The sequence below is a fragment of the Takifugu rubripes genome, chromosome 16 (genome assembly GCF_901000725.2).
Source record: "Takifugu rubripes chromosome 16, fTakRub1.2, whole genome shotgun sequence".
NCBI classification, from domain to species: domain Eukaryota; kingdom Metazoa; phylum Chordata; class Actinopteri; order Tetraodontiformes; family Tetraodontidae; genus Takifugu; species Takifugu rubripes.
In genome coordinates, this window is record NC_042300.1 from 9,166,946 (window position 1) to 9,194,679 (window position 27,734).

Below are 27,734 nucleotides of genomic sequence, written 5' to 3' on the forward strand. Positions count from 1 at the left end.
CAGCTCGATTAACCACAGAGACGGACAACCAGCCGGTGTCCAGTTCCCTCAAAAACCCCTCGGTGGATGCAATCTCGATCCGTCACTCTCTGTCTACAGGAAACGAAACCGCACCAGGATAATGCAAGCTCAGCTCAACCGCTGTAACCTTCCATTTTCCCAGGAATTTTCTCCTCGTTTCAGTCCTGCGGATTGTGCTTGGAGTGGAAAATTACGAGCCCGGTGGAAGCGTTGAGCCACGAAAACACCGGCTTGCACGTTTTTCCTAATTCCTCAAACTTCTTTACGCGGCGGCGTTGAAGAGTTGGTTATAAAAGTGAGTCGTGAGCGCTCACAACGTGACCGGACGCGTCAGACGAGGCCCGGTTCCCCGGTTTGGGTCACTCATTTGTTATAGCTAAATGCACAAGTTAGCGACAGCCAAATCACTTTTCTCTCTCAATCCCATGATGCACCTGCGTGCACAAGGTTGTGCTAAATCACAGCGGACAAAGATAAAGTGAGCAGCAGCACAAACCTGCTAGCCTGTTAGCCTGAGCAGGGGTGTAACGGATGAGTTAAAGAGCCCAAATTCACCATCCTAGAGCTCAAATTTAGCATCACTAACTGTGCGTGTGCCAATATTTCGGCTTGTTCTTTCTATTCTGCAGCGATGGCTTCATACGTGGTGGAGAGGCCCAATGCATTGTGGAGAAATTCAAATGTTTTTCTATTTTTGTTTTTAATAAAGCTGCCCAAGAAGTCGTCCGTTGTGATGACGTCACTGGTTCTGGATCGTTCTCTGGGGAAAAGCTGAGACCTCGTTTGTTTAATCAGATCTCAGAGGAATGAAGCGGTGCGTGCGCGTTCAAACACACTCTTCCTCTCCTCCTTTCCTTGATTGACTACACCCAGGTTTCCTTTTCATGGAATATTTCCCTGAACAGCTGCGAGTCCATCGGATCCTGATGACCTCAGACTGAACACATCTGGGCTGTTAAGCACTCGGCGCTCAAGTCAAACATTTAAAAGCCCCCAGTATTGAATGTGGAGGAGGGTTTAGGGGTTATAAAGGGGGTATTTCCCTCTGTGTGTGCCCGTGTGTGTGTGTGTGTGTGGGGGGGGGGGACATTAACCTGGCACTGGTCCCAGAGAAGGATGGGTGGGGGGAGTTTGAGGACCATATTAGCCAACTAAAACATTCAATACATCCAAGATATTTAAATTAACATTTAGTTCCCATTATTTACACTTGTTTGTTCATTGGGACTCGTCACAGCTGAGAGTCCAAAAGTTGGAGTCTGTGTTTGTTCCAAAAAACGTAAAAGAAATAGTAAAAAATGTGAATATGAAGCAAAGCATCCGGAGAGAATGAGGACCGGAGAGGGAGCGCACGCAGAAGTGCCACAATGGACTTTTTCATGGGGTCACTTCCTGTTTCACAGACCCATGGGCCAGAACGGGGCAGCTGGAGCAACAGTCAGTGCTGGACCAACAGCGCCCCCTGGGGCAGAGCAGCAACATCGCCAGCCCGGGACGTGTGAAGAAGATGGAATGTTTTTGCCACCACATGAACGTTCCCAGTCAAAGCAAGTTTCTCTTCACCTGTTTTATCCTGCCAACACGAAACATCAGACAGATTCTATCAACCCATTTAGACCCCCGACCCCGACCCCCTCCCCCCCAGTGGTCCAGACACTGGAACCAGAATCAAACGCCAGAACTGAGCTCCCTCAACACAGCCAAAGGCTTGCTGTTGAATTCATCCCGTTGTTTTGGTCCGTGACGCTTCCACGGATATATCCGTGCACGTGACGGCGGTTTTGGCCACGCCGGGTGATTTGTGACGGCTGTGAAGAATCGGACGGCGGAGGTCACAGGAGCGAGAGGCGCGACAGCGTGGGCCCTCTGGGACTCCTCCTCCCCCTCTGAGGTCACCCCGCTCGCGCTCCAACACTCGTACATCACCGCCTGACATCACCGATCCCCGCCAAACCATCGCCGTGGGCAACGCCGCTGGGGGAGTTCCTGTCCACGTGGACGTCTCGAGACTCATAAAACACAGAGTGATGCAACGCAGACATCGTTCCCTGTTAAAGACGACGTCGGATGTGTTCCTGTCTGGGCGTTTGCGCCTTCCTGCTGTTGGACATTCGGTGCAAGGCATTCTGGGAAATGAGGCGCTAGTGCCAACAGCAATCAGAGCTATTTGTATCCACACAGAGGGGCGATAATCATGTTCATTTCTCCCCAATAACATCGGATATCTCTCTCTCTCACACACACACACACACACACACACACATGGACACAATATAGGAAGATATTAATGAATTCATTACATTTAAATAAATCTACCATGCACATCCGGCGTTGCTGTGAAATAACCATCCACTGAGATTGTGTGCGGTGATATTTTGGATGCCATTAACGCGCCCACGCAGCCTCCACACAGGAGAGGGAAAAGGACAGTTTCTGCTCTCTGGGGAGGCAAACGTCTGATTTTTCTTCAGCTTTGTTCCAACAGTTTTTACTTTAAAAGCTCAAAATCTCTAGTTGCATTAAAAACAGCTTTTATTAAATGGCTGTAATTATTTTCTATTTGAATCTGCATCTACATTTTCCTCATGTTTTGTAACACATACAAACATTTATCCAGGGAATCTAGACTGTACAAAATGAGACTGAAACACCTTGTTACATGTCTAAAAAGATATATTATGGGAGGTTTTACTCCTACAGGGAAGATAAAGTAGCCACTTCTGCATCTTTATGTGTAAGTGTGCAGTATTTGTCATCTCTACTGACCCGAACTCCCTCTGTTCTGCTGCAATCGGTCTCACAGAGTGTGTGAACTGACAGACAAATCTGATTAAAATCACCAGACAGATGTGTGTGTGTGTGTTCTCATCCATGCTACATAGTGAGGACCACAATACAAATTTTGCCTGCGAAATGAGGACATTTTAGCTTGTCTTCACAAACTTGAAATAGTTAAATTTGTTTGATGGTTACAAGGAAGACTTGGTTTGGAGGTTTAAAGTTGGACTTGGGTTTAGGTTAAGGGTTAGACATGCACTTGATGTGAGGGTCAAAGGAAGAGGTGGGCAGTGTAGTCAGTCTGTCAACATCCTTACAAAAATAGTAGTACTAGTAGGGGTGTGTGTGTGTTTGTGTGTGTTGAGAGAGTGTTTGTAAGAAAGATGTGCACTAAAAAGTGGATCATCTTAAAGTGCTGCTCTGAAGATGAATGTGTTTTGAAATAAAGAGGCTGGCTGAATAGAAGAGTGACGGGAAAACGTTTTTTAAAAGAGTGAAACCTCCTCAAGAACCCATTTGGAGCATTTGCATCGTTTCTCCAGGTCACACAGCAGATTCCTGCTCACATCAACCCCGCAGGACCTCGGTGTCATTTGTCCCAGCAAACTGGCAGAACTTCAGTGAAATGAATCGATTTGCACCGCATGATTTCCCCTCCCTCTCTGATTCCTGACGCTTATTTGCTTTGCATTTGCAAGTATGCTGCGACACAAAGTTTGTTCACTTGAATAAAATCTCTGACGTGCTCGATCAATAAAGCGCATTGTCGCGCTCTGAATGGCGTCTCTGTTTCCCCTACAATGCTTTGCTTTTCCTACCACACTCGTTGCTATTCACTGAGACATTCATTTGGTCTCTCTGTGGTTCTTCCTCGCTGGTCCTGGTGCTGTTCCATTTGCTCCTAATTGTCTGTTTTACATTGCTGCACCGGCCGCATTGACATCACCACTGACTGAATGTCCCTAAGCAAAACAAACCGGAGCTTTGTTAGCCACGCAGGCTGGGTTCATGCTCCTCTGCCCCGATTCGCTGGCTATTGTGCTGACTGTACAATCTTCTATTTTTCGTGCCAAATGACGCTATCTTGCTGATTGGACCTCGCTTGGTGACAGGCTCATATTGTACACAGCTTGGCTAGCGTGTTAGCTCATCTCACAGCAGATAAACAAGAGAGCAGCTCGCTAACGAGAACTGAATATGCTGAGATTCATTTGATGTTGGTGATGTCATCGCCGCTCCGGTATAAATCACACAGAGATGCTGGCAGAAGTTTGCAGCAGCCAGATGTAAACGCTGCAGTAAAATAGCAGCAGGGAGAAACGCGGTCCAGCTGCAGATGGACGGGGACGGGTGAGAAACGCTCACATGTGGCAGAAACTGCACACTCAAACAATTCCTGGGAGGCAGAGGAGGAAATGAAGGCGGGCGTTCCATCAGCGTCCCCGTCAAACCCTCTCCGTGGCTCCAGAGGAGCAGATGTGGGAGAGGCTTTCGCCTCTCCGGGCCCGCGACGGTGCCTCTGCCGAGCGCCCGTGATGCAAATAAATGCCTGTTGCCATGGCAGCGGGCGCGGGAGCGGCTGCCCGACGTTGGCATGGTGCTGTGGTGGCTACAAGCATGTCCACTTTCATCCTGAGGAAAGCGAGAACACATCCAAGCCAATGAATTCTCTTGAAAGCGGAGCTTTGATGAAGCATGAAACAAGATGTGGAGGAGAGGAGACATCTTGTTTTTGGCAGCCGCGGCCATGTCTAAAGATTCCCACTGAAATCTTGGCACGCCGGGGCCGACGTCCTCGCAGCTGGGACCAGCAGCCGCGCAGAGTTGGCTCCACGCTCGCTCACATCTGCACGCATTTGGCGGCATGTGTGTTTGTGTATGTGGACGTCACACAACTGCGGGAAGGTGTTTCCTGGCTACACGCAACATTTGTGTTTCCTGTCTTACAGGAGACACAATGACACCGTGTGAGTTCAGGTCCGCGGCGAGGGAAAGGAAGGGAGCGCTGGCCCGAGCTTGCTCCTGTCCTCCCCTTCCTCCCTCCATCCGCTCCCTTGTTCCTTGTCAGCTGGTGGGGCAATCCAGATGTGAAGGGGAGCTTGGACAGGAAAAGGGAGGTAAAAGAGAGCGAGAGAAAACACCTCCCCGGTGTCAAACCTCATTGTCCAAGACTTCTTTGGACAAGCTCTCGGACAGAAACACCAACTGAAAACACCAAACAATCGAGTCCCTTTAAGATGTCAAAGTTTATATATGTGTGTGTGTGTGTGTGTGTGTGGGAGAGAGAGTGCTCGCGTGCGCATGTGAGTCTTTGACTCTGGCAACAAAGGAAACCAGAGAACTTGCTGATGATTTGTAGTCGCTATTAAGCTGGCTTTTTATTTTACAAAGGGACTTGGCCAGATGTCAGACTATTGTTCTCATGCAGCCAGCAGAGGGGAGACGGACCACCAATGGCAGCGCAGGTTTGCCCTCTTTTCTCTCCCTCCATCGCTCCATATGAGACCTGGATGAAAATGTGCACGATATCCCAAGACGTTATGGCAGGTCATTGCAGAAAAGGTCCGAATGGTGTGTGTTGAACCCCCCCCACGCACACACACAGCCCGGAGCCATGTGTATTAAGTTAATAGAGTGAGTCAGCAAGAAGGGAGAGTCAGAAACAGGGCGAGAGCTGGAAACTACCGCAGCCTTTCTCTCGCCAACACTGACAAGTTTGATGTTTCACATAAAAATCCATATTCACCAAACTCAAGCGCGAGGACATGGAAAAGTCCGGCAGAGGAACACCAATGAATGACATGTTGCCTCCCGGGCTGTCAGTACTCACCACAGGGCAGCGGCTCCAATCGTCCCGTGGCTTTTTAACGGAGCGCTAACGCAGGCGAACGGTTTGGGAACGGCAGCAACAGGTCGCGGACAGTCTGGAACAATGCATGTCTGCCGGAGAGCAGCAGAGGGTGAGCAGCGGAGACGCCGAGAGGTCCAGTCATCGGGCTGCTGCTCGCGTGGGACAGGGAGGGAGGGAGGGAGGGGGAGGGCTATAGGATAGGCTACAGTAACAGGGACTTTTGCAGGGGGAGGGATCTCATCCCAAACTCGACGTGTCTTCCTCCCTTCTTTTCCCAGCTTTACTTACAGATGTCTCACGTTTCACACGACCCCTTTCATTTGTTCTCCCATATTTTGCTTTATTTGAATGCTAACAGCTAATAGTGTTTGGTGGGTGGAGGTGTTGGGAGACACAAAATAGGTCCCACACACGTGAAAAGGCTGGTGCGCTCCACCCCAATCATCAACGATAACCTGGCTAACCTTGGAATGGCCTTTTGGCTTCCTGAGGAGGTGGGGATCTGTTTTGGTCTCATGCCCGAGCTGGAACTTTACCTCCTCTGTTGATAACACCGTCCAACGGGGAGTTTGATTGGATTAATGGATTTTACATGAATCTCCAACAGGAAGAGCTCATGGCAAGGCGGCAAACTTGATTTTTGCTGCTGGTTTTTACTCCAACAACAATATGTTTACATGACATCTGAATCCAACCCATGTTGTCAGCACGACAACCGATGTGGCGGAGACGAGAACAAATAACATGTTGACTTGAGAGGATTTGTCTATAATGGTAAATATCACAGTACCAGAGGGAGAGCAGAAAATTACAGATTTCACAACCTTTCTCTCCCTCTCTGATGTCAGAGGTTTTCTTCTCTGCCTTTTCTTCTCAAAGGCTCTAATTCAAGAGTGGCCCAGATTACCACGCTGCACTGGAGGCGCAGGAGAAAAGCAGTCCAAAAGAAGGTAACCCGATACAGCTAAAAGCAACAATTATTCGAATGAGTCAGTCAGTGAGGTTTGGCCTTTTCTTTTTTTTCCTACTGCAATGATACAGAAGAGGAGAGCTGCTAAAATAAGACGCCACATGAGGAGGAAGGAGAAATGGAGAAAAACAAATAGGAGAGGAATGACATGGAGGAGAAACAATGTGCACAAACAGATATGAAACCACAGCGAGGGGAAAATGCTGCGCACGATGACACCACGAAGAGGAGAGGCCAAGAGCTTGAATGGTCCAGCTGGGCTTTGGTGCTGCTGTCCAATCTGAGGGCGGTTACAGCAAGTGGGAGAAATATCCGGTTAATTTAAGTGTAACAATGCGATTCTGGGCAAAATCGCAGCAGTTGTTTGATAAGCTGACCTCAGTTTGCTCAAACATCTCATAGAAAGAGACAAAAGACAGAAGAAAACTGGCCAAGAAATGCGAAAAAACAGATTCATAAATAATACCGAAGTTCAATGAAGATGTTGAAATGCTGTCAGAGTTTCTCCAAACAACCTCGAGATCATTTTAGGGATCTTTGGAACTGACCTGCCGACGCTTCCTGTAAACTATCGCCGCCGACCTGCGTCCTGTTTGGAGCGGCCGTCACAACATTTAGAGACGGGGGGGACCGCAGCGCCGAGGTTCACATAAACATCGCAGAGGAATTATTAAAATAATGCGAAAAGGGACCCTGGAGAATGTGCGGTCGGCCCCACATCTATAAACAGGCCCTGGGGGGACGTGCAGACTCGCAGAGCCGAGGCCACGCTGAGAAAATGTGGCCTGCATACTTTCTCCAAGTGGCTGGAAACAACATTTCCTGTGTGTGAATGAAAGCAGCAGGTCTGCAGCGAAGAGCGAAGGTTTCTGCACAAATGCGTCGCGCCGCCGCTGCCGGAGGGGCCTCGAGGCCGCAGCGCCGGCGTGAAGGTCAGCGTGAAGGTCAGAACCACGGGCACGAGTTGGCGATGACACCACGGCGGGGACGCTGGTTCAACTCAACCTGGTTCCATCACAGCTTCACACACATGCCCAGAGGGGCAAGAAGAAAAAATATCATCAACATCCTCAGATTCAATTAGCAGAAAACAAATAGGCCATTCAATTACCTTTACCGCTAGCACCCCCCCCCCCCCCCCCCCCATGGGCAAAGAAGCAAAGGAACGAGGAACAAGAGCACTTATCTCACTCTGATCACTCTTTCGGGCTGCAGGAACAAAAGGCGTCCAGAGGTTCGTGTTCACGCCGCAAATCTGTGGAAAAACAGCGGCTAACCTAAACAACGCGGCACATATCTGATAACCCCCCCCCCTTCCCCCCCAGTGCCGCCGTGTTCGACACGCACACCTGACGCGGGGTTTTCAGCGCGTCAAAGCGTTTTTGACGGCTCAGTCGCGCCTGACACAAATTCAAAAGCCCTCATGAATTTTAAATAAGGAATTTAGCGGCAACATCGCATTTAAAGCAATTTATATGCAAATGCGTAACAAGTGACTGTGCACAGGAGGACTGTTAAAGGAATTAACGTACGCTCATTGACTTTAACTGACCCGCTACACTAATAACAGCCAGTAATGACTTCCAAACCTCTGCGAACACACACACACACACACACACACACACACACTTGCTTACAAAACACTTTGTGGCTTCTCCCCTCAAACATGGTGACTCCTGAGCTCATTGACCTCTGGAAAAGAGTTGAAGAAGTCCGCCACTAGATGGCAGTCAACCTCTGGTTTTCCCTTACACTTTTCTGTATACAAATTCGTACCCCCCCCCCCCCACACACACACACACACACGCACGCGCACACACACACACACACACACTGAAAGACATGCCAGAAAAGGGAGTGAACGTGATGAAAGACCACAGAAGAAAGCAGACGAGGAGACTCGACCGCAGAATACGTAGGACTGAGGTTTGGAGACAAAGAGGTTTTCCTCTCTCACAGCGCTGCTACTTCTGGGATTTCAGCTCCAAAACCCAGCGACATGCACATATAGATACATACATTAAAGCTCGCGTATCGGGGCCGGCAGACTAGACTGTGCAGAAGCGATCATGCTCCTTTAGAAATGGTACCAGCTCGCTTGGCTGTGAAACGAATGAATTGATCTGTTTTCCATATTTGTGCTGCTGGCTGACTGGGGGCTGTTTATGCATGGGGGAGGGTGCTGGGACCCATGGAGGCACGACTCCATCGTGCATCGCCTGGAGGGTCAAGAAGACCCGATGCCTCCAACATCCAGCTGTGACGGAACTCTTTTATTTGGCAGCAGGGAGGCTGCACCTTCCTCGGATGAGGTTTTAAGGATTGAACATATGAACCCCCCCCAAGGGAAAACAGCACAATTTATTTTTGGTGCATATTGTTTTAGACACACTCAAAGCCAACTATGGAGACTGTTCTGATCCCAGACCCACTGAAGAACTAGGATTAGTTCTCTCGGTTGTGTGTATGGTACATTACAAGTCTACAGTGTTCTCCTCGGTCTGTCTCGCTTCACCCCCCAGCTTAAATCACAGGTCTCGGGGCACGGAGTCCAGTCCCGAGGAGCCGAAATCTGCAGATGGAACTGATGATTGCCTGTGATTACAGCCTCCTCTCTCTCCGACCGTCTCCCCTGAGCTGAGGCCTGGCTGAGTTCAGCGCTCCGGAGTCATTAAGTGGAGAGAGGAATAGCTCACCAGGGAGCCACTGACACGTTTCCTTCACCTTGACATCGCCTGGAGGTTACACGACTCATTCTGGGAGGGCAGAGTCGTGTGAATCACAGTTTTCTGCTACATAAAAGTCTCCGTGTGAGGTATTCCCATTCCCTCGGCTATTGACTTTCCCCTGGAATGCATGCCAATGAAAGATGAGCGAGGAACTTCAAGAGTCAGGAGGAGGAGGATTGATGTGGAGGTGAATGCATGAATGAGCATGACCCATATACAGGAAAATTTCATATTAACGGTGTGAATACAGGCAGAACACACTGAGTGATGACGCCGACTGTTCCAACAGCTGTAGCAGACCCAGCTGAGCTCCTGCTGTGCAGCACCTCACAGGGACGTCTTCTCCATTGTTCCAGAAGAACTGGACCTTTTTGTACCCCAGAAACTCGCAGACTTGATCATCACCCTGCAGCTTGTTGACATCCACGATAGAGCCCTGAAATGTCCGATCCTCCTGCCCGTGGCCCTTCTCCCTCCTTCCCTCCCCTGATGGTGTTTCGTCGGGGCACCGTTGAGCAACCGTCAGCCTGACTTGTCCTGATGCGCGCGTTCCCTATAAGTTCTCAGGGGATTGGAGCCCAGCCAGCCCCGCGTAATTACAGGGGCATAAAGACAGATCAAGCCCTCTGCCGCTGCTTTCATTCAAGGATCCCTCAAGGCTGATTCCACACCGTCCTGTCCCGTCAAGCTCCGGGAAACTCATTTCTTCAACATTTGAATGCCTCTGGGCTTGGTGGGTATTGAAGAGCCTTGTCTACAGCAATGACATGATGAAGAAAACCCACCTAAAGACACATTTGTAGAGAAACAAATCCATTAAATTCAGGGAGTAACCGGAAATTGAACCAGTTCAGGTCAGTGCTGTCAGTTTTCTTCTTCCAACCAGGTTGTGTCTCTTCAGCCTGTCAATACTGCAGCCCTCCAAGCTCCAGTCCCCCGTGTAACGTGTCCTCTCGACAAAAACCACCAAAAGATAAGTTGGTTTTTTCAACAAGGGCCTGCCCGTCTTTAAACCTCGATGTGATACTGCTGCAGACTTGGCTTTGCTAATTTATAGACGCTATTGAATTAATAGCAGGCGCTTTTGGCTCAGCATAGAGGACGAGCACCAAATCTGGCGTGGATTAGATAAACGTGTCTTGGCGTGCCGCGCCAGCCCCTCCGCCAGTTACTGAATCAGTCCTAATCTTCGCTCGCCTCTGTTTCAAATGAGTAATTCAGTTCCTCTTCGGCAGAACGGAGGACACACGCTGGTTTATCTGATGAAGTGTTCGTGCCGCGGCAAAAACAAAAGTTCAAAAATTCAATTCTCACGTCGGCCGACTGCTGCCTTCGCCGTCGCAAATCATATTATGTACACCCACCGGGGGGAACGGGATTTGAAAGGGATTCGGCTCCCGACAGCTGCCGGAGCAGGCGCGAAAACCTCAAAGAGCCGAGACAGGGATGCGGCACAGAGGTGGAGGGTTCAGGTGCAGTTCAGCTTAGAAGCAGCCCTGACTTTGCTTGTAAAACTCTCATAGTATTAGTGGCGGTTGTAGCCCTGACAACCTATATCCTCAAGGCCTTTTCATTGAGTTCACAGAGGGGGGGGGGGGTCTTAAATAACGGAGTGCAGCCCGCAGTTAATGATGTGTTGTATCTGCAGCGGGCAGACTGCACATTAGCAAAGAGCAGCGTGCCTAGAGGACGGCGGTTTACTCTGTGCTGGAACTCACAGACGATGGTTTTGGGGTCCGATCTGGGCTCCCTGCCATTCTGACGGTTCCTGCAAACCCAACCGATGAGTGAAAGATCCCCCGTTTTAAAGGTTTGCAGAAGCTCAACGAGAGCCTGTGACGCTTGGCTCAGTTGATATTAGCCGATTCTGCAACATTTCTTTGCAGGGCGCTCCGGGGCATCGTGGTTGCTGGATAAATAAATAAATAAATAAAAATAAATAAATATCTTTTTAATGAGCTGCTGATGGACTCACATTTTTCAAAATCAGAGCCAAATTGAGGGATATCAACCCGGGGATGTGTAATCAATGAATATTTATGAATGTAATGCGATCCCCATTGAAGCCCGATCAATACTCGACACCTCGCTGATAACCAAGGCTGCTCGGTGACAGCTGCCCTTGAAGCGCTCCGAGTCCTCATATATCATGTCACAAACACACACTGAACCTCAGTCACCGGGTCACGGACCCCCGTTACCGTGGTTGTAATCATGGTCGCCGGAGTACCGCAGACGGAGACAAGTGTTTAATTCCAGTGTTTCACAAGTATAAACATCTCTGACCCGCAGAGGAAAATGGGAATAGATGTGTAAACACACAGTGAAATTACAGACCGTGCTGTGAGAAGATGGAAAGATGGAGGATCATCCGCGTTTACGGCCACAGTCAGGCTCCAGTGCTCCCAGAACACAGGAGCAAGGTCTGAAGCACGAGGCCGGCTGTGAAATATGGGCACCTATCTTTCTCTTTCTCACCTCAGTTCCACTTGGGCGCCCTTAATTACTGAGAGAGGGATAATGGAGCAGGAGACACGGGCCCAACCTGTGGTCCTCACCAGTCCTGAGCAGAGAAATCAGCCTTTTCTTATTGAGTCAGGGTGGATTCAGAGCAGAGAAGATAGATGATAATGGTCAGACTGGAGGTGCAGAGAAAGGACCTGGTGAACAATGCAGCGCCATCAGCCATGAGCCAGGAGCCACGACATAAGAATGAGGCGCAGCAGGTGAGGCCCCTGAAATGATTATTAGGCGCCGTAACCCCGCTTGTTGGCGTAATGGCCTGCGTTATTTCAGTGTGGTCTTTTCCTGCATTTTCTCAAGGTTAATTGCAGAGAATAAATGGACGAGAGAGCTGGGGGTTTGTGGTGTTGGGCTGCCAGGATGTTTTGTAACCAGCCCTGAAGCAACCCGCTGGCCCAGAAATTCCATTTAATAAAGATTAGCTCCCGTTCTCGTAGACTTCATTGTCCTTCTTAATTAAGGAATGAAGATAAAAAAAAATTGGTGGGCTCCGGGTATAAAATATCCCCAGGTCTTCTTACACAAAACAGCTCGGCGCCCGGATGAAAGGCTGGGATACATGCATTTTTAATGTCACTGGTAGCAGCTCGGATCAGTGTCACCATGAAAAACACAAGCAAAACTTAAAAGAAACTAGCAACTACTGGTCCTTCTGCTGCGGCGCACAATTAGCCTTCGAATGGTATACCTGTGTGTGTGTGTGTGTGTGTGTGTGTGTGTGTGTGTGTGTGTGTGCGTGTGTAGGTCTGCAGGGGGCCAAGGTGTGGTAAGCGTGGTTTCCCAGTCGGACGTACTTCCTGTTTAAAGAAGGCTAACACAGTAGGGGTTCATAGACTTTAGCATTCTTTATGTAGCGAACTCACATACACACACACGCACACACACACACACACACACGCACGCAGACTCTATAAGGGTGATTACGAGATTAACAAATACTTTATTACTCTCTACTGGTGAAAGATAATGGTGCTAATCAGCAGATCCCTGCGCGGTCTAACTCCTGTTGTGTAGATTTTAATGTACCACAGCAGGATGAGAGCGGACTGGAAGCAGATGGATGCTTCTATAAACATCCAAGGTCGCCGGGGCACCAGCAGCGGCGTCCCTCCAGCAGGTGGCTCCCCTCTCTCCTGGGGCAGCTAGCTATAAAATGTGGCGGAACATCTGTGCTGGGTTTTTTCCCCCCAAATGTGAGGAAGTGACAAAATACGCAAATATGCGCAGCTGGAGTTTCTGGGAATGTACAATTGTCCCGGATTTTGAAGGCTCGGAGAATAAAAATGGCGTTTAGCGTTACAGCGTCGTCTGCTAATATTCCCAAACACAGAGGAGCCAATCAGACACGTGCACGGTAAAGACTCACAATAGGTTCCAACTCCCCAGAGGCATGAGGGATTATATCCAGACCTAATTCCCACCTCAAATACCACCAACTCTATGGTAATTATTCAAAAATAGAAACTCGTTAGCAGAGTAAATATTACGACCTCGTTTTGGTTGAGATTGGGATTTGGAACGATCAGAAAAGTGCGCGCGCGTGCGTGCGGATGCAGGTCTGACATGTAGGAGCATAGTCTAATGAAGAACGCGCACATCCCAGCAGTCAGTGCAGCCGGCCGTAACCATGGACGCGGGTCTGGCAGCAGCAAAGGTCAGTGATTGTGACTCAGCCGGCCGTGGTGAAAGCAGAACTAATGAGCCTGAACAAAATTACTGAAAATGTTGGCCGACACAAACAAAGTGCAGATGACGCTCGGGTTTAAAGGGAAAACCCGTATGTGTGTATGTGTGTATGTGGTAACGAGGTCTGTAATGAGAGGCTGTGTGTAGCCAGCTCCACTGTGGAGACATGCTGGGTACACTGTATTGATCTGCTCTGGCACTGGGAGGACTGGAGCTACATAATGACGACTATCTGATCTCTCCTTCTTACCCTCCGTGTCTTCATCCCTCCATCTCTGCCGTCCCTTTCATCTCTCAGCAACACCGAAAGTGAAAGAACAGGCTGATCAGACTCTGGGTCGCCCCCGCGCTGCTATTCGGCTCCGGACCTTCTGACACCGACCGTTGGGGATAAATATGAAGGTGGCGGTTGTTTTGTGGTTTTGGGTTCTTTCCTGTTGTTCTGTGCCGCTGCTCCGGTGAAACGCTCCTCAGACGGCTGGCGTTCAAAGCACCAGACGGCTTTTCATGTCACCATCAGAGCGTTTTGTTCAGGCTCAGCCTGAAATACACAAGTTCCTCTGAGAGGAACCTTCATGTCCAAACTAAGAACAACAAATAAGTAAAAGACCACAAAACTCTGATGCCCAGTTAGAAACGAGGGAATAACTCCAAACAGAACCGGCCCATGAAGGGGAAATAAATACTAAAAAAGGCAAACTAATTTAAGGTCACTGATCTATTTATAGATGAATCCATCTTCTGCTGGTCGATAAGCCCCCCCGGAGCTGAAGGAGCTTTAAATGAATAAAAACACACATTCAAAGGTTCCTTTAATCCTGATTCAATCAGACACACTTCGGTGGCGAGCGCACGCATCAGCCTGGTGAGAAACCAGCGCTGCTCATTTGTCAGCCTCATCTCGGGCCTGTCGACAACACGCTCAAACATCCTCCGCTTTCGCCACATCGCCGCCCGCGACCGCCGTGCTAACGTGCACTTCAAGCTTGGCTGGAGCTCTCATTAATGGCTCTCTGTGCGCTGTGATTGGTGCATAATCTGAATAACGGAGTGGCGGAGGCCTGTAATTGGGCGCTCGGCGTGCCAGTCGGCGAGGACGTGGGGGGGCTCGTGTTATGAGTGTGGCATGTCTGTTTTCTTAATCAGCGGAAGAGGAATGGTTGTCAGGGCAGTGAAGCAGAGAATTACTGCAGGAAGATGGCAGGGTGGTGGGGGGGGGGGGGTGGATCGATAAACAAAGAGGGGGGAAACCAGCTCCGCTCCTTCCAAATATCACTTTTCTTCATTTTGAACTCATCGGGTAAGACCGCAGGCGCTGGTCAGGGGTAACGTTGTGCTGGGTTGACATGAAAACAAGCATTTTACCACATTTTTGTTGTTCTTTGGCTTTAAACAACAGGAATCAGTCACCAGTTTCACCGTTCACCTGCACACAGGTCAGGGTTTGGGCCATATTTACTGCGGTAGAGAGGCTACAGTGCCCCCTACTGTCCTGGCATATGAATGACAAGAGCATTTAAGAGCAGATCTTATAGCTGGTGGTGAGAATTTGGAGGCTGGAGCTACGAGACAACGTCATCTGACACTTTTTGACAATCACGATTTCATTTGACATCAATCCTGATAATCTGTAGAGATGAATGAAAAATATATGAATGGTACAATTTAGAAGTTGTTAATATTCTCAACTTCTGTAAAGAAAGAAAGAAAAAACCTTCTTCCCCGCATTACTCGGAGCCATTATTCTCATTCCCCACCTCCGTTAATAGATTATTCTTTGGCTTAACCATGCGGGGAGTGTGTACCCAGAGCGGTACGGCAGGGAAAAAAATGCAAATTAAAAATGAACATTGTGGTGTAAATATATAAATAATCTACCTGGATTTGCCTTCATGTGTATGCAGGAATGTGTGTGTATCAGTGTATGTGTGTGTCCTGGGGCTGAGTGTATGCCGTGTGTATTAGTATGTCCTTGGGGAGCAGAGCTGTGTTATTACAGGAAGTAATCTCATGAGGAAATGGAATATTCATGAGCGCCATGTTGCCCTTAAAACAAAGCCCGACTCCTCTCCCAAGTCTCAGACTGCCGTCCATTCATGGATAATATCAGACTGGCATTTAATAAAGTGAGACACTCCACATGCATAAACATACAGTTAAATGTGGGAGTATTACTCAAGAGTTCCATTTCTAAATGACGGAGGTACCAACTGGGCTAAAAACAGCAGCCGCGGGCACGAAGCACAAGCAGCCAAACAAAATATGAGCCTCTAAATTAACTACGCATTTCATAAGAAAAAGCCCCCAAACTATCCGTGATGAAACAAATGTCCTGAGTGCACTTGGATTGAAGTCTCGGCTAATTTAATGCATCCCAGTTTTCCAAAACCCCGACAGAAGCGCTAGTTTTTATCAGCCCTTGAGCGTCACGGGGAGGCGGCGGCGGCGCTGTTCTCCTGTTAGAAATGACAAATTCCACAGTAGATTTGCCATTTTTCCACATTCGCTCTCCCTCACACACACAAACACAAACCAAAGGACCTCAGCAATTACCCCTGAAATAACCTCCTTGATTGATATCTCAATTACGTGCCGCCGCTCTTGTGTGTTATCTTGTCTGGCACACACTCCTCCCATCCCCATTCTCTGATGAGGTGACCTTGATGCTAGCTTGGCTTTTTTCTGTTTGCTGCCGTGTCTTTCTCTGACTGTATTCCACTGGATTTGCTGCACTGTGTTTTTCAGAGCTCCTACAGGCCAAAAAACTGAGATAAAACTGAGTGGGAAGCGTCGTCGGAGACCCACAAAGAAGTGAGAGAAAACAATGGAGCCTCACAACAAGCTGGGAAAGACACGAGGAGCATTTTTTGTCTTACCTGAAGGCAGGAGAGGAGTTATCACAGGCAGAGGAGCCACATGGAAGAGAGAGAAAATCACAATTAGCACCTTTACAACACCCCAACACTCGCCTTTATATCATTAAGACTAATTAGCCGATCGTTACCAAAGCATCGAGAATTAGCGCTGTGCTGAATTAGTAATGGTGTTTGCTGTGATGTATAAGCAGCTAACGAAGCCTGGGATTGATAATTGATTTAAGTGAACTGTGCTAATTGCTCTGCAGTCAGACGTGCAGCCGGTCGTGGCTAAAAGCTGCACTTTGAGTTCAGCCGCAGCAGAATCACAGAAGAAGAAGGAACTTTGATCAGTCACAACTCTTATCGATCACCACTGCAGCTAGCCGCGTCTGCTGAGTTGCAGCTAACCTGCCGTTAGCGCGGGTCGCTTCGTTTCAAGAAAACCCTCTCGTTCGAACGCCTTACTTTACGGCAGCTGTCCTGCGAGGCTGATCAGCTCAGGAAATACGACCTTCATTTTAATAACGTGCTAAATTACTGCTCCCCGTCCATTCACACGCACACACACACACATACACACACGCGGCCGACTGGAACAATGAGGTTTACTCTGAGCCGATTAATAACAGTTTCTGAAATATTGAAAGCAAAGTTTTGCCAGTGAGTCAAAAGCCAGACAAGATGTCTTTTCTTTTCCATAAAAATGGCCCCCAGATACGATCACGTAAGACTAAAGCGGCGGCTAAAATTATTAAGTAAGGGAAATGTCACTGTCGGTACACCGAATTATGGGCTTAGAGGACGACAAACAAAAGAGCGGATGAGTAATATTCTACAGAAACAATATTTAAGGGCTCAATTTCCACCTTCCTCCGCGGGAGCGGTAATGTTCTGCATCTGTGCGGCTAACAGATGGCGTGTTTGGCTTAGCTCCATCACGCCCTACTCACAGTTAATGAGACTCACCAACAATACATCAACTTTAACTCTCTGGAAATTCCTCATCACAGAAGCAGTCTGACCTGCTCCATCACGACTAATCTGACGCCCTTTTTTTCCTTCCCCTCACAACCGAACGGCGACCACTCAGCCCGCCGCCGCCATGACATCGCTCACGTCCCAACGCTACACTTTCCACCGGCACGGATGCCCTCGGGGCACAGACTGACGGGTAATAAAATGATTGCCGTGAACGTCGAGATAGAGTCACGGGGTCAACTGTCCGGGGTCGTCGGGACTCAGAGGCCGAGGCCCCGCCCCCACTCCACAGGCAACACAGGCCCCGCCCCCACTCCACAGGCCATTATAATAATATACCTATTTAAATGCATGGCGGCTAGTTTCCTGAAGGCCTTGTGTGGAGTGAGGGGGACAGATGTGTGGGCTGTTATGTCCTCTCCAGATGCCCTGGAGGGCACAGCTGTCTCCATTTCAGAGGCGAATGGTGCGCAAAGAGTCACCTGAAGTGCTGTTGAAATGTTGCCGCTTTTGTCCATTATGGGATGAAGAAGAGGCCGATGTCATAAAAAGGCTACGAAACAAAAGTAAACAGCCACACGGAGGTTGTGCAAAGCTGAGGGACATCCCTCAACCCTCACAATGCTTGAAGTCATGGACCCAAAAAAAGGGTGTTTGTTAACGCCGAGTCAACAATGGCGCCGGAGACCTTCCCCCAGGTCGTCCCTCAGCCCCTGTGTTTTCTCTCCACAGGCCCCCGCTGCAGTGTCCTATTTTCTCCCGACGACAGGAAGCAGGAAGCCACGGAACCGCGAGGGGTTAACTCGGCGGACACATTAGCTGCATATCTTCTGCCTCCCTCTGTCACTTCCAACTGTGTCAGCTTGTAAAATCGCTGGATTAGAGCGTGATTACGGTGATCTACGAGAAAACGCAGGTTTTTAAAATAATCTGTTCCGCACACATTCCGATGGATTACGCAGAAAAAGATGCTAGCGTGAAACGGATGATTCTGGATTTCCACTGTTAACTACCTTCACTGTCAAAATAAAAGGCAACAGCAGGAAATGTGTCACAGCACGTGCTACTGCCTGACGGGGTGGGGCGCGTTGCCTGCACCCGGAGAATACCGCTGGGTATAGCTCACCCTTGCCCCCCGTGTATGACAGTCGGTGGCAAAACATATGGCGGCGCCGGCAGAGGCGTTGTCTGTGTAAGGTGGGGAGGGGGCAGCGCTTAAACGGGATGCAACCACGGCCTCGCCCGGGGTCGCGCTAGCTGCCGGCTGGCAACAGGAGGGCGATAGCTGAGGGGGGGGCTGCACTGGCCTAAGAGGAATGCCAATGGAGGGGGACGCTGTCATTGGGATGACCTTCACACCGCAGAAGGGAAAGTAGGAACCCAAACAGAGCTTGAAAATGCCCATGTAGCTCCGCCAGGATGATGCTAGCTGGGACGTTTATGGGATTTTAATGGCGGTAGCAGGATTTCTTTGTTATGGGCTCCATGTTCTGATGAAGATATGAGCCAACAGGCTCAGTCAAGCCTGTTCAGTACGACTCTTCCGTCGTCACCTGGCGATGAAAGCGTTCCCTCTCGAGCGCCGGCGCTCTCCAACGCAACCGCAAGCGTACACTTGTCATTGGAACACGGCTACTTCATGCTAGCTGCCTCTGACAATTACCCCCGAGGACAGAGACGACACCTGAGGCAAAACCTCTGCAGCAAGACGCGCACGTGCACACGCACGCAGCTCTCCGTGGAAATATCTAAACATCCATCATCGGCTCACGCTCGCCCCGTCCTGACAGACGCAGAATGTTGTGGGCGCGCTGAGACGCGGCGCGTGGGGGCGCCGATGTTAGCAAGCGTTTGCAAATTAAACACGAGGTAGCGTGTGTTAGCCCCTCTCTATGAAATCCTATTAAAGCTCTAAAAGCTTTTTTTGTCCTTCACATCCAAAGCAAAGACTACATGTATCCCAAGGTTACGTCTTCGTTAAGCGCTTTCATACCTGGTTTCTGCAAAACAATCTGTAATCCCTCCTCTCATCGCTCGCCACTTGCTTTAATGGCAATTTACGGATGATTACAAATTTTCTTCCCAGAAAGAGGCTCTGGAATGGAGATCAGCTGGCAGCCGAGGCGAAAGCAGACAAGGCTCGTCATGTTCGCCGACACATCAAAGTAAAACCTGCCGCTTTGGTGATCCACGCACCTCTACGACATGTACCAACACGGGGGATTTATTACAACAGCTGTGCGTCGGCGTGACGGAGGTGGGAAACGCCGCCGCTGCATTCGGATTCAAGGCCGCCGTCGACCAAGACTTCAAAGCGGAACGAGTATTCCAAAATAAAAGCACATGGAAAAGATCTTTGTCTCGTAAATGGCCTCAGAGCAACGTGGCCGAGGGCGACTAGCGGTGTCATTTCGCTAGATCAGTGGAACGGAGCGGCTAGCATCGGACACGGCGGCGGTATCGGCGTTGCTAACGTCAAAGCCGTCGCCGCGGTTCAACCCCGCTGCTGTTGGAAGCCGGAGTTTTCTTTCAACTCTTGCTGGAGCAAGCTGGGAAAGTTGCCATCCATCACCCCCACAGACAGTCGCACCGCGTTGGATCTATTTGACTGTCAGCGCTGAGGACGCGGAGCATCAAACCGGGGGGGCGACGGAACGAGGCGGGGTCGTGTTTAACAGCCGTCAACACGTGTCCACATCAACCACAAGCTCAGGAAAACTCACTTAGTGCCGAGGAATCTTTCATTTGGAAAGATTTAGACAGTCGAGTGAGGCACGCGGACCGTAGTGTGGCTTAAAATTTGGATTTTTTTTACTTTCCCAGTAGGAAATTTACCGTATATGTTGGGTAAAAGCATCCTTTATGGCGCGACAGCAGTTTTCTTTAACTTAACAGGCCTAAATGTGGCCAAACAACAGGAAGTATCGGAACTAATCCCAACACGCAGCGCGTTTTTGCACCAGTGGGCTCCGAGTTCTGTAGTTACACGGCTGGAACGATACAAAAAAAGAGGAAAAAAAAACCCACGATGAAGGGAGTCATTAAAACTCTATTATCCGAGTCTGAAATGAGACGTCCACTTAGTTCCATAAATCGATCCGATCTCATTCCATTAGGAGGCCAATTACACACAGACGCTTGATTTATGTGACACCCCTGATGTTTGTGTGCCAGCACGCGCTCGGCGGATGAATACGCAGCAACCGGACCAGCAAAAATCAATCAATCAACAGTCCAGGGCAGCGGAGACCCAGCTGATGGATGAACTCACGTCTGAACGCACCTTTGGGGCTTCTGGGCCGGCTCATGGTCATGTGATTCACCTGAGCCGCAGGTGAAAACAGGAAGAAGGAAGCAACGTTGGCCGTGTTTCACCAGAGTTTCCATGCTCGCCCTTTTGACCCCGCAGATGTGACTTTGTTCACGAACAATAGCCCGGCATCACAAATGTGGAATAAATCACGATTCCAAAACTTCCCAGGCTCCTGAAATGGATCTGAGAACTCGCTAATAAAGGATCCGCACAGACCGAGCTGTTGTTCAGCGTCTTCTGGAATCCTAGATCCTGATTTATGGGGATCACTTTTGACGTGCATCGCCTCCATTAACTGATTATTCACATCAAAGGGACAAGCACACTTCTTTTTTCTCCCTGCTGACGGGTTCTTTGATCCAGACCTGGATCAGGACCAAGGAGGAGCATTCCGGCGGCTTTTTTAACAGGATTAATCACGCATTCCTTCCAGCGTGCAGCCTTCCATTCCCAGGAGTGCCCTCGCTCCCTCCGGGGCTTCTCTAAATTATTTTGGCTGTGCTGTAATTACAACGAGGCCCAATCAAACGGCGGCGACGGCTCGGTGTTTGGCATCCATGCGGCCTAGATTCACGGCTCAGAACCGGCGAAGGCGAGGGAGGTGTTTGGACCTGAGGAGCACGCGTGGCTTTAGCAAAACAAGTCAGGTGGACTGAAGGGAACCCGATACCTTGGTTATAATTAATCTGGAAAAGAGGGATTTTACAGCATCGGTGGCTGGGGGTGGGGCTGGGGCTGGGGCTGGGGGTTTGGGTGGGGCTGGGGGGGGTGCACCACATCCCTGCCAGGGAGCTGTGGGCAAGAGAACCCTGCTAACCCCGAGTCCCAGCATGCTCCACAGGCTGGTGGTGCTCAGCCGACCACAGCCAGAGAAAGATAATGGAGGGCGATGGATGGCGGCCCTCTGAGGACCCCCACCCCACTAAAGACAGAATATAGGGAGGTTAGACGGAGAACAGGATAAAGCAGCTACAGTTTCCCTGGTCGGAGCACTTTAAGTGGGTTTCTGCTGCCTCGCAGGTAACCGGATCTCCGTGCACAGATCGCCGTCCCGATCAACCAACCAGGAGCGAATGAACGCCGATGAACATCCCAGTCAGGAAAAGCACTTCCCGGGGCTCCTCTCTGCTCCCAGAGCTGCCCAAATGTTCCGAAGCATTGACAGCGGCGAGGGCGACCTCGTGGTTATTTCATGAGGGAAGCGCTCCTTCAGTTCCAGCCTCTGGTGACTCAGTGATCAAGCTCAAACAAGTGCACGTAATAAGATGTTGCAGCCGTGCGCCCGTTTTGGTGCCACTAATGACGTCTGGGCGCGCCTTTAGCTGCGGGGAGGTTGTTATTTCAGAGCTCCAGTTAAAAACTATCGACCGCTTTTCTCACCACTGTCGTCGACATCTGGGAGGGAGGAAAAAGCGCAAAAAACGGAACTTTTGAGCCGCGTTTAAAAGGCTGGAGATCACTGAGGCTTCTGGAAGCTTCCGCACCGGTTTGGTGCCGCTTTTTACAATTAAGAATCTGCGTCCGTGCGCAGCGGCTTAATCAACAGCCTCGCTAGCTTTGGCTCGGCGATCGCTTTAGCAACCTTAGCCAATCTCGCCGCATCCACAGCAAAACCGGCGCTCCGTGGTGAGCCGGCGCAGGTGGTCATCTATCTTGGTACGCGGCGTCCAGGTGACAGAACCATCTGCTGCAGCGTCTGCATCGCCAAAATCTTTGTTTCCTGCGTATTCGGGGGCCCGGGCCGCTGACAGACCCAAGACGTGTGAAAGAATATTTATGTTCCGCTCTGCTGTTTTTACCCGCCACGCGTCCTGAAAGCAACTTCCCCCTCTGGGGGGGCCGCCGCCGCCTCCGCCATGTCCGACTCTTAGGCAGCAGGGCAGTGACAGAGAATAGAAGCAAATAAATAAATAAGTCTCTTCATTTAGAAGGCTCTCTCCCTCTGCCCTCCGGCCGTTCACAGCAGACATCTGTGCTCCTGTAACAACACGCTGGTGGCGGTTAAGCAGCAGAGGAACACAGACAAGGTCGACCGGGTGAAGAGCACTTTGTCCAGCCTGGAAGAAAGGAACGTGATAGCTACAGAAGCTACGAGAAGCTATAGAAGCTACAGAAACTACAAGAAGCTACAAGAAGCTATAGAAGCTACGAGAAGTTACAGAAGCTACGAGAAGCTACGAGAAGCTACAGAAGCTACGAGAGGACCGTTTTCCTCACGTTTCCTCACAGATCAGCTCAGTCTGCATATTCATTGGGTTGTTTTATTTTTTTAAAAAGCCGTTTTTATGCATGAAATACTGCGGGGGAAAAAAGTTTTCATTTAACATTGTTTATTTTGGAAAATCCGTTTGGGTCTGAAAGTCGACGTTCCGTGAGACTAGATTTCTGCAGCGGCATCGTCTCCAGATTTCATCGTCAATTACCGGCGAGTGTTTGAGGAGAGACGTCGGCCCTTGAAAAGAAAGGCAGACAGAAAGGGGACGCTGGGAAGAGGCAGCAAACTGCAGCGCGGGAGTCACGTCAGCGTCTCCAAATGCTTGGAAATGGTCTTCAGCAACGAGGAGGAGGAGGAGGAAGACAGACAGGCAGAAGGCCATTACTCCGCCGTGACATCACTACCTCCATTGTGGACAGACACAGGACCTGGCAGAGCTGCACTAATTGGTGCTGGATCCTGGGAGAGCAACGAAGTTAGCTACTGTAAATCTATGTCTGTCTTTGTGTTAGCGCTAGTCCGGGCGCTAACCAGCTGCTCATTCAACCTGACCTCTTCAAATGTCGGTGATTAAAGAAGCTGATCCTTGGCAGCACATTTACACGCTCTGTTTTGAGTTGTTTTTGCAACTATTCACGAGATTTGTGCTGCATTTGAATGAAAGAAAAAGGCTAATCTGCGAGACAAAGACCCTACGATAAGTGTTCACAGGCCGCAACGTTAGCATCATCCGCCTGGCACCTCTCCGACATTAGCCACGACGAACCAAGCCTCCACATTCCACAATTATCAGCCGAGGAAACGCGAGCGATCGCCATGACAACCACCACATTGATTTTAAAGACAACTGTGTCTCAGTTAACACCACAACAATCAATTGCTGCCTTCTTCTCGGCGAGCATTAATTGCACAGGAGGAGGCGGAAATCACCGGCGAGCGGACGCGGGGCCTCACGCCGGACGGCCGCGCGCAGACTTATTGACCGGTTGATCCGTTTCCAAGTGCTGCCATTTTTGATTCCAGTGTAATTACAGCCTCGCCGGCCGATGTGCGACATCGACCGCCTCCTTCAAAATAAACAACTGCCTCCAGCCAGGGACTGTTGCTTTGGGGGGGGTGAAAGGCTGCCGACAGGCACAACTTCATCTGGGGCAGAAAAGAGACGGAAACCAGGCGAAACGGTGGAGCTATCAGATGACTGAGAGACGCATCTCATCACATTTGTTTGCGTGCGGACGGTAGTTGAATTCCCGAGGGTGAGGAACGGTTAAAAAGGAGCGCTTTGAGAGGCCTCCGCATTATTCAAGCCTGCTTTCCTTTATGGAATAAGTGACCCTTTGGATTTCAGGGCAATTCATTATTCAGGTCTCTCCCAACAACATTACATAACATTACATTCACACAGATCATTACTGAACACTATAACAGGGTCACAAACTGATGCTCTCCTCCCTAATTAAGGGAATATTGTAGATGAAGCTAGCTGGGTCCTGTTTTAGGGTTTCAGAGAGAGCGCTTGCTAGCAGAAGAGTTGCTGGTCTGAAGGGAAACAACGCTCCACAAACCCCCGGACGGCCCCGCTCTGCTGGTCGGCGCTCTCCTCACATCAGCCCGCACGGACATGCAAATGTTGCCGGATTCCTTTTCAAAAGTAATCATTTCTCCCTCTTCCTGTGACATTTGCTTATTGAATTCCCGTGAACTTTGGGTCGATCAATATACGAGGAGCGGGCCGCGCGCCGCGGACGGAAGCAGAATACATCTACATCTGAAATGTCACTAAGGTCAGGGAATAACAGTGCGCTTTAATAGGTGCCAGGGAGGTGTGTGTGTGTGTGTGTGTGTGGGGGGGGGGGGGGGTCTCCTGCTCCTGCTGGTCATTTATTCCTGCTGTCATCCAGCCTCCCGCATGAATATTAATGTCCAGCTCCGCGCTCGTTCCAGCAGGTGCAGCGCAGCTCGTTACCTTGGGAGGAACCTGGAAGGCACCGCCTCGATCCAGGACAAGCCCAGAGACGTTTGGGGTCAAAGGTCACCGCCGGTAAGGCCAGAGCAGCTTCCATTAGAAGGCTCCGGCAGCGTCCTTCTGCTGGCTCAAAATAAAGAAACTGATTCACATCCTTTGTTTCTTTGCCCGATGTAAACACAAAAGCTCAACCTTCCAAACTTCCTCGCGCTCGTGTCGTTGCCCAGAGGAGACCAGGAGACTTATCGTGGCTAAAAGAGCCCGATGAAACGGAGCGATTGTATTCTAATGAAGGGGATCAGGGCGGGGAAGATATTAGTCACGGCAGCACAAAGGTGCTTTTCTGTCCGATTCCTCCTTGAACAGAGCGTCCAGAGGAGAAAGGATCCCGCAGATTTATGAAACTGAGCGCTCGTTTCCTGGTTTAGGCCGAAGCCCGCTCTGATTTTCATGATACGAGTGCAGCCCATTCGTCCATCTAATCAAATCAAATAGAAAGCCTCAATTTTAAATGGAACCACTCAACAAAACGGGCATTTCCGGGTTGTTTAACCGGCTTGAAGGCTGCGCTACAATCCTCAAATCATCATCCCAGATGACCGCGTATCCTTAACTGCCCGCTCCAGGCAGTTTTGGAAAAGCTTTTCCAAAACCGACTAAATAATGAATTCTGAAACTCAGCTGGAATAAAAAAAAAACCCCATTGTGCCTCCCCTGTTGTAAAATAAATGAATTTGACAGGACTTCCGGGAGCCTTTTCTCTGTGCCCACCGGTGGAAACGCCGGCGTTATTAGGAGTGGCGATAACTGCTCCTGTCAGCACTTTGAGGCAGAGCGAGGAGGAAGAAAAATCGTCCTTTTAGGGAAACTAAACAAGGAGGGATTGATTTGCATTTGTTAAGCTGTCAAAACCGGAAGCAGGAATTTGACTCTCGCACTTCCGGGATTCTGGAAAAAAAGTGAAGAGTCGGGAGGAAAACGTAATAACCCGTGGTCTTGGGAGGCTGAGGGATTCCCGAGTCTGTCAGTACTAATAGGATGATGTCATTGATGAACGCCTTCCAAGAGCCGCACATCTGGCACCAGTTACTGTGGTGGAAACGCCGCGCCGACATCCCGCTTTTTCCACGGATTCTTTGGGTAATCGTGTTTACGGCACTTCAACAGCTACGTGATGAAAATGGCTGCGGTTTCAGAGACCCGATCTTTTCATAGAACCGTGCGTCTTTCCCGGCTGTGGGCAGGAAAACCGTCAAAAAATGGAGTGGCGGACGCAACATACAAGCTAACAGGACCACCGATGCCCATTAACCAGGTGAAGCATCGGGAGGGACAGTGGAGCTTCTGTGACAGTGGGGGTCTGGGGGGTGTTGGAGAGACTTCAAAGCAGTCGGGATCAATGATGCAGTTTGCCTATTGATTGGCTCCACCTCTCTGGAGAGGAGGATCCATCAATAAGGCTTAGCTCTGGGCTGCAGAGGGATTAGGCTCTCAGCTCCAGTCTCAGTCTTTCTACCAAATTTGGGCTAAATCCCCTTTGTAAAGAGATGTCTCGCATTCATTTAGGTGTTAAAAGCATCTTTGTGTGAATTGTAGAGCCGTTTGTCCAGCGAGGGAGTAAAAGGGAGGATTACGCATGTCCGCCCGAAGGACCCGTGGGAAGAGCGGAGAGCAGCGGAAGAGGAGCCGGGTCAGTTTTGTCCATAGGAACCAAAATCACTGTCCCCATTTGCCCCGGTGGGCTTTTGTTTTGTGCTTTGTTCTTGCATCCAGTGAGGAAAAGATAAAAGATTCCCCCTTCCCCCATTAATCGGGACCTTTGGGTAACAGAGGTGGAGCCACATTTCCAACGAACTTCTATTGTCATGTGTCAAGGCTGATGTGCGATCACTTCTGTTCTTCCTCACGAGGAAGCACTTCCAGTTGGCGCTCCATCTGGTTGCCAGTGGCTCCTTCCTCTTCCTCCGCTATACTTCAGAGAGCGGAGGAGGTCTATCGGACATTTTCTTCCTATGGATTCAAAAGTGGTAAGAGGAAAACTGGAATTCATGGAAAATCCTTCGTAGATCAAAGTCATCGATTATCCAACAACCTTGTAAACCCTGAGGAGGAAGAAAGGAGCTTCAGCTTGAAGGTCAGAACACGGACAACACATGTGGGGATGGGGAAACGGATCGGCCATCAGGGCTCGAGTGGACCGCAACCTGCCACTCACGTCTCAACCGTGTCTCCTGGATTACCAGGAAGTATTAGCAATGCTAGCCTTCAACATTGCTCAGCTGGAAGCACGTTCCCAACTCAGAGAGTCAGACAACAAATGGAAACGGAACATCCACATTTCGACGTGCGCAGTGGCCACACAAAGCAGCGGAGGGCTCACGTCTGTTTATTTGGACAACTAGTTAACAGGAAAATAACAATTAGTGACTCAAAAGCTTCCTGCAATGTTTGTAGCGGCTTAATTATTGTTGTAATTAATATGATTAGCATAAAAATGATGAATGAACGGGTGCAGCTGCGTTTACCAACACCACCAGCGTCAATGGAAATAAAGTAAATGAAGCAAAACGATACTTTTTTGCCACAAGGTTTGAGTCGTTAAGCTAAAAATAACTGTTGGAAACCGTTCTGAATGAGGTGTCGGTTAGCCTTTCTCCGTAGGAAATTCAGCGGCGCTCCTGAGGCCATTTCACAGACAGCCACATCTCTCCTCCTCGGCTCCGGCTGGCACAACGAGTCCAGCAGAAAAATCGGTTTCCTCTCGAACGCTTCCACTTCTTTATGAGCGTTCCAGCTGCCAGACGGCGATAACAAAAGCCATTGGCTCCTGAGGAGCTGCCACAGCC

The 27,734-nt window shown here is 49.7% G+C and overlaps 1 protein-coding gene across 5 annotated transcripts in view; it reads right to left on the minus strand.

Moving 5' to 3' along the window:
• sash1a (SAM and SH3 domain containing 1a) overlaps positions 1-27,734 on the minus strand; it is an 89,906-nt gene that overhangs the window by 36,497 nt on the left and 25,675 nt on the right. Inside the window, exon 1 of one of the 5 annotated variants that reach the window (XM_029849977.1) lies at positions 5,630-5,792. The exons of the other annotated variants lie outside the window; for them this stretch is intronic. The gene's annotated coding sequence lies outside the window, so the exon portion shown is untranslated. Of the gene's footprint in view, positions 1-5,629; positions 5,793-27,734 lie in introns of those variants that run through there. 5 annotated transcript variants of the gene reach the window in all.